This window comes from Xenopus laevis, chromosome 6S (assembly GCF_017654675.1).
Source record: "Xenopus laevis strain J_2021 chromosome 6S, Xenopus_laevis_v10.1, whole genome shotgun sequence".
Classification (NCBI taxonomy): Eukaryota; Metazoa; Chordata; class Amphibia; order Anura; family Pipidae; genus Xenopus; species Xenopus laevis.
This window is the reverse complement of record NC_054382.1, coordinates 25,098,044-25,105,575: the sequence shown is the minus strand read 5'-3', so window position 1 is coordinate 25,105,575 and position 7,532 is coordinate 25,098,044. Positions and strand designations below refer to the sequence as shown.

The window sequence follows — 7,532 nt, the reverse complement described above, 5'->3', positions numbered from 1 at the left end:
TACTGTATATCTATCTATCTATTGTATCTATATACTCTATCTACTCTATCTATCATCCATCCATCCATCTATTCACTGTATCTATCTATCTACTGTATCTATCTATCTATCTATCTATCTATCTATCTACTGTATCTATATCAATTTACTGTATCTATCTACTGTATCTATCTATTATCTATCTATCTATTTACGATATCTATCTTCTGTATCTATGTCAATTTACTGTATCTATCTATCTATCTATCTATCTATCTATCTATCTATCTATCTAATCTATCTATCTACTTATCTATCTACTGTATCTATCTATCTATTTATTGTGCACTTTTTTTTTCCTTTAAGAATTGGGAGGATGGTCTTGTCAATGAAATCCCTGTCATCTGCTGTTGTTGCAGTTGTTTCTTGGTTTGGTGCTTTAGTGGTGCTTGTAGGTTTTGTCGTTGTTTCATCATTCATACGTGCTGACCGTGATCCACCTGAAAAGCAAAACAATTACTGTAGGTGAATCTCAGATCCAGAACTAAACACATGTAGGTAGCATGCCTGAGATATATTTAGAAGGTTAATACACTACATATTGGGTTTACAATACAGTCTCTCCCTTAATTTACCTTTGAGTTGATGCACAATTTGAATTTTCATAGACGAAAGGGGCTTGAACACCTTTTCTTTTATCGTCAGTGTAACCTGATAAGTGCCACTGTCTTCAATGACTGTGGGATTGATGACCAGAGAACAGTTCCCTTTTGCCACTAGGGGTTTAAAAAGTTGGAATTTATCCGCGAAAGCAGGCAATGCCGTTCTGACATGGTCTCCGTATAGACGCACTAAAGGTTGGTAATCCTTTCTGCCTTTTGGGATGAAACCCCATTCCAATTTGATGTGTGACGGATTCAGGGGATGCCTTGTATGAAAGGCACATGGTATAATATTCCAAGTATCTGCTTTCAATATCAGCTTCGGTTTGAATAGACGAAAGTTTTCAGAGCTGAAAAAGGAAAAACATACAATTACTAACTTGAAAGAGAACCTCTCAACCTAGCTCTGTCCCTTTTTGTCACCTTAAAGGAGAATTAAACTGTAACTAAAAAAACCCTACCCCCTAGCATATGAAGCCTCCCCCCCCGGGAAATGGCCCTAACTTTTTACTTACCCCTCGGCGCAGATTCAGGGATCGCAATTCACGGCAGCCATCTTCTGGGTCTTCGGGAAGATGGCTGCGGTGAACTGCGATCCCGAAATACTCAAAATTCAATTGGGGGATAGATAGATCTATCTATTATCTATCTATCTATTTATTTACTGTATCTATCTTCTGTATCTATCTATCTTCTGTATTTATGTTAATTTACTGTATCTATCTACTGTATCTATCTATCTATTATATCTATCTATCTATCTACTGTATCTATCTATCTACTGTATCTATCTATCTATCTATCTACTGTATCTATATACTCTAGCTACTGTATCTATCTATCATCTACTGTATCTATCTATCTATCTACTGTATCTATATACTCTAGCTACTGTATCTATATACTGTATCTATCTATCTATCTATCTATCTATCTATCTATCTGTCTATCAGCTGTCTGTCTATCTATCTATCTATCTACTGTATCTATCTATCTATAGATATCACTGAATGCTGGCATTTAAGTGTAGTAGAACAAATAGCACCTGATTCCAAAGCTACAAATAAGACTCACATGCCGTATAAGCTTTTCTATGTGTATTTTATTTGAGAGACTAGCATTTTGATTGGGTGACTGTCCTGCACTCAATATACATTCAGTATGCATCCCTACATATTAGCACACCCAAAGGGCTTAGTCATGTCTCTGCATTGCAATAATAAAATCTGAGAATGGAATGTTTCACATGAAGGTCATGCAAATACTGATTTAAGGGTTAAAAGACAATAGAATTATCTTCTTACCTGAACTGGTTCCAAAAAAGAATTGAAATAGTCAGATGATAAAGATAAATTAATGAAGACGCATGGAACCCATCATTGCTGGGCAAGAGGGTCTTCCACGGCCTTCAAAGAGTTTATTCTGGAAAAAAAAACAGAAAGAAGAATGAATATGAGAATCTGATCTATCAACATAGAAACCAGCAATGCCATTAATTGTAATGTAATTAATTCTATTATCAATTTTTCATCATATCTGGTGCTTTAGTCAAGCTGAGCTTTATGAAGCAAAATAAATATATACAAACAGATAATAACAATACATTATAACATACTCTTAAAGGGGCATGTTTAATTCATATAAATATACAACGATTACAGATCAGGGAAATTCAACATTGCAAAGTCATTTAGATAAATATAACAAACACATATAGCCAAAAACACAAATATAATTTTTCTACTAACAGTTCTTTTTGATATGCACAGAAGCAAGATGTGTTGACTAACCAGAAGTGTTCACTTTAAGCTCTATGCATAAAATGAGTTCACTGTTAGCTGGACAGTTTTATAGTTGCACGGATTATTATGTCATAATGATCATACCGATGATGTCATAATGATCACACAATGTCACAATGAACATACCGAGGATGTCACAATGAATAACCTGATGATGTCATAATGGCCATTTAGCTTTATGGCTCTAGATCTATCTACTGTATCTATCTACTGCATCTATCTATCTACTGTTTCTATCTATATACTGTATATCTATCTATCTATTGTATCTATATACTCTATCTACTCTATCCATCCATCCATCCATCTATTCACTGTATCTATCTATCTACTGTATCTATCTATCTATCTATCTATCTATCTTCTGTATCTATATCAATTTACTGTATCTATCTACTGTATCTATCTATTATCTATCTATCTATTTACGATATCTATCTTCTGTATCTATGTCAATTTACTGTATCTATCTATCTATCTATCTATCTATCTATCTATCTATCTATCTACTGTATCTATCTATCTATTTATTGTGCACTTTTTTTTTCCTTTAAGAATTGGGAGGATGGTCTTGTCAATGAAATCCCTGTCATCTGCTGTTGTTGCAGTTGTTTCTTGGTTTGGTGCTTTACTGGTGCTTGTAGGTTTTGTCGTTGTTTTATCATTCATACGTGCTGACCGTGATCCACCTGAAAAGTAAAACAATTACTGTAGGTGAATCTCAGATCCAGAACTAAACACATGTAGGTAGCATGCCTGAGATATATTTAGAAGGTTAATACACTACATATTGGGTTTACAATACAGTCTCTCCCTTAATTTACCTTTGAGTTGATGCACAACTTGAATTTTCATAGACGAAAGGGGCTTGCACACCTTTTCTTTTATCGTCAGTGTAACCTGATAAGTGCCACTGTCTTCAATGACTGTGGGATTGATGACCAGAGAACAGTTCCCTTTTGCCACTAGGGGTATAAAAAGTTGGAATTTATCCGCGAAAGCAGGCAATGCCGTTCTGACATGGTCTCCGTATAGACGCACTAAAGGTTGGTAATCCTTTCTGCCTTTTGGGATGAAACCCCATTCCAATTTGACGTGTGACGGATTCAGGGGATGCCTTGTATGAAAGGCACATGGTATAATATTCCAAGTATCTGCTTTCAATATCAGCTTCGGTTTGAATAGACGAAAGTTTTCAGAGCTGAAAAAGTAAAAACATACAATTACTAACTTGAAAGAGAACCTCTCAACCTAGCTCTGTCACTTTTTGTCACCTTAAAGGAGAATTCAACTGTAACTAAAAAAACCCTACCCCCTAGCATATGAAGCCTCCCCCCCCGGGAAATGGCCCTAACTTTTTACTTACCCCTCGGCGCAGATTCAGGGATCGCAATTCACGGCAGCCATCTTCTGGGTCTTCGGGAAGATGGCTGCGGTGAACTGCGATCCCGAAATACTCAAAATTCAATTGGGGGATAGATCTATCTATTATCTATCTATCTATTTATTTACTGTATCTATCTTCTGTATCTATCTATCTTCTGTATTTATGTTAATTTACTGTATCTATCTACTGTATCTATCAATCGATTATATCTATCTATCTATCTATCTATCTACTGTATCTATCTATCTACTGTATCTATCTATCTATCTATTTACTGTATCTATCTACTCTATCTATCTATCTATCTTTCTACTGTATCTATATACTCTAGCTACTGTATCTATCTATCATCTACTGTATCTATCTATCTATCTATCTATCTACTGTATCTATATACTCTAGCTACTGTATCTATATATCATCTACTGTATCTATCTATCTATCTATCTATCATCTATCTGTCTATCAGCTGTCTGTCTGCCTGCCTATCTATCTATCTATCTATCTATCTATCTATCTATCTATCTATCTATCTATCTATCTATCTATCTATAGATATCACTGAATGCTGGCATTTAAGTGTAGTAGAACAAATAGCACCTGATTCCAAAGCTACAAATAAGACTCACATGCCGTATAAGCTTTTCTATGTGTATTTTATTTGAGAGACTAGCATTTTGATTGGGTGACTGTCCTGCACTCAATATACATTCAGTATGCATCCCTATATATTACCACACCACATCCAAAGGGCTTAGACATGTCTCTGCATTGCAATAATAAAATCTGAGAATGGAATGTTTCACATGAAGGTCATGCAAATACTGTGCCGCACTTCATCTCCAGTGAATAACACAGACATGGGGATCAAATTGATTTTATTTCTAATAAAAAGAGACGTAAATGGGAACATTCTGCAGGATTCATGCCTTAATAGGTAATACGGCAGAAATGCTGTAGAAAGATTACCTACCACGCTCTCACAACATCCTTTTGATTTTGCTCTGTGCGTGTATTTAAATATATACACTGTGTGGTATTAACCGTAAGCTTAGCCAGTTTAGTTAGGTATGAAAGTTGGTGAAGCAAATAGTGAGATCCATGTGTTTGGGAATGGGGGGCTGTATAAAAATAAAGAAGACATTAGTAATAAAGGAAAATATAAGACTGATAAGAAAGTAAAAATTACAGAGCACAGAACATTAAAAATGGAAGTTATTGTTAGGCATTAGATAATGGCCAAGCTTTGGGAAGTATTAATAATCAAATAGGTTTAATTAAAAAACTGAATTGATATATGCATACGTTTAGTATTATTAGCCTTGATCAAACACGTAATCAATTAAAAAAATGGCCAGCCAGGACCCCAAAGTAATTAATATATACACATAGAGATAAAAATAATTTCATGTTTCATATTTCACTTATTTCTTATTTTGGCAACAGAATAATTAATATAAACCTCTCTTTGGAGGAAAAAATGAATTCAAATTCGGATTCAAAATCCGAAAATATCTCTGTAATATACTCTGAACAAATCCACACGTGTTATTTCCCCTTATTTGAAACCCAGCGCATATCAGGATATCTTTGGGACTTCTCGCATTGATTTATATACAACTTCAGCAGGTCTGAGATGCTGGATTTTCAGGTTTTGAGTTTTTCCATCCTCGGGGTATAATAAATCCCAAAAAATTTGAGTTTTTTTTACTCTAAAAAATTTTTTGTCTTTCGGACTTTAGTAAAAAAAACCCTTTAGTGTGTTAGTTATAGTTCTCCAAAACAGTCAAAGTCCGGAATATCCTAAATAGTGTACGTATATTTAGAGACAGCAAGAACGGGGAGATTTCACCAAAGTTCAGTACTTATACAGAATAATATAATATAAAGCAGGCATGAAAATTCGAGTTTCGCTAATTTTTCGCCGTTTCACGAATTTCGTGGGAAATTTGCACATTATTCGGCAAAACGGGAGCAATTCGCCCATCCATATTTATTAGTCTTAAAAAGGTCACATATGAATCCATAGGAACTGTCATCATCAACCATTCCTCTGCCATTTATTCTTGGGTTTATATGGATAACAAATGCAATGATGCCAATAAATATTAGTGAATGGGTCAGGCACACGAGAGAGTACTAAAAGTCATTATGACATGTATTAGGAAGATCATACCATTAGGAAGATGAGTTTGTGGGAATAAACATAAACGCAACAATGTAAATGTGCAGTTTTACAGGCCATTGGGCAGAATCACAAAGCATATCCAGGCAGCTTTCTGTTATAGTGCCAATGCTGAATTTGCGCATGACCGAATCTTTTTAGTTAAACGTTATTCAAGGATTTAGTGTTTTGGGATCCATAAGGAACCATGAGTTGTATCACCGGAAATAGCACTCATTCATATATTAAAGGGGACCTGTCAAATAATTCCAAATTATTTTCTACCATGTTAGATGAGCAACATAAAATTTACTTACACTACATTTATTATTTACATTTTGTTTCCTTCAGTCTTGGAATTACAAAACCACAGCAAGCAAGCAGGAGCCATTTTTTTGGACACTGTTTTTAAGACAAGTTGTGTATCACCCCAAAATCTTGTGTATGCACCAGAATGGGGGATCTAATGGCCATACACGGTGTCCTACACAATTACATAGTGTTAGGAGGAAAGGGGGAGTGCAGTGACATGTAGGAATTGCGGAACGGAAATTGAAAGTAATTGATTGGGCCAACTCTATTGGGGGGGATTCACTAAAGTGTCTGTAAAATAAGTAACCCAGAAGTGGCGGTCGACAAATTTGTAAAATGTCGTACGAACGGCAAATTCACAAAGGCAGATGTTACCATCTCTGAATGTCTCGTAAGTCCGACAATTTTCTAAAATGTCCTATATCTTTTCATCGTACAAACGACATTTATCAAGACTTTTCAAAAGACACTTTGACCGACATTTTTATTTTGGAGAGCCTAATGTGTCTGAAAAATTGTCGGTAAAAAAAAATAAGTTTACGAGTAATTCATAAAAATGTCGGGAAAAGTGGCACCGAAAAACCACGTCCGCTTTTAACGACACTAATTCAAAAGTGTCCTTCATGTTGGAAAATTGGCGGAGAAATGCTCTGTGAATTTGTCGGCTGTTGCTACGACACTTTCTACAACATTTTTTTGTTCCCGTCACTTTTGTGAATTACCCCGTTTGTGTCAGGCTTAAAGGCAGGGCAGGTTATATATAATTGGTAGCTCAGATATTTAAACACCTTTATAACAGGTATGAATTTTTTAATGAAAAAAATAATTTGGGTTCCATGTTTAATTTGCAAAGGACTTTCATTATAGAGCTTTTTATTTTTAAGTGACAGGTCCGCTTTAAATCATAGAGTGTTGTTTTTTGAGTGTTTGGACGAATGTTCATTACCAGGATCTTGTCACTAGGACAGAAAAGGTAATATTACTTTCCGTGCCTTGAATTGAAAGCACAAAATGGACGCAGTATGCTAGAGACATGGTTAATGCATCAGTGTGTAGTTATAAGCAGGACCAGAATATAGTGCAGGTCCCAGGTCAACAATCAAAGTTTGGAGTCCCAATCTGAGAAAGAAAAGTTAATTAGGGATATCTAACATGTGCTCCTTTAGCTGTTTTTGAGTCACAACTCACATGGCCATGCTAGGGACATGAGTAGAATCAAGGATATT

General features: G+C 35.3%; 1 long non-coding RNA gene across 1 annotated transcript; it reads right to left on the bottom strand.

Moving 5' to 3' along the window:
- Positions 1 to 285: 285 nt before the first annotated feature.
- Positions 286 to 2,656, bottom strand: LOC121395228. Its single transcript, XR_005962348.1, has 3 exons — positions 1,946 to 2,656; positions 615 to 991; positions 286 to 479 (listed from the first exon to the last, which is right to left on the bottom strand). It is a non-coding gene; the product is annotated as an uncharacterized LOC121395228 (long non-coding RNA).
- Positions 2,657 to 7,532: the final 4,876 nt, after the last annotated feature.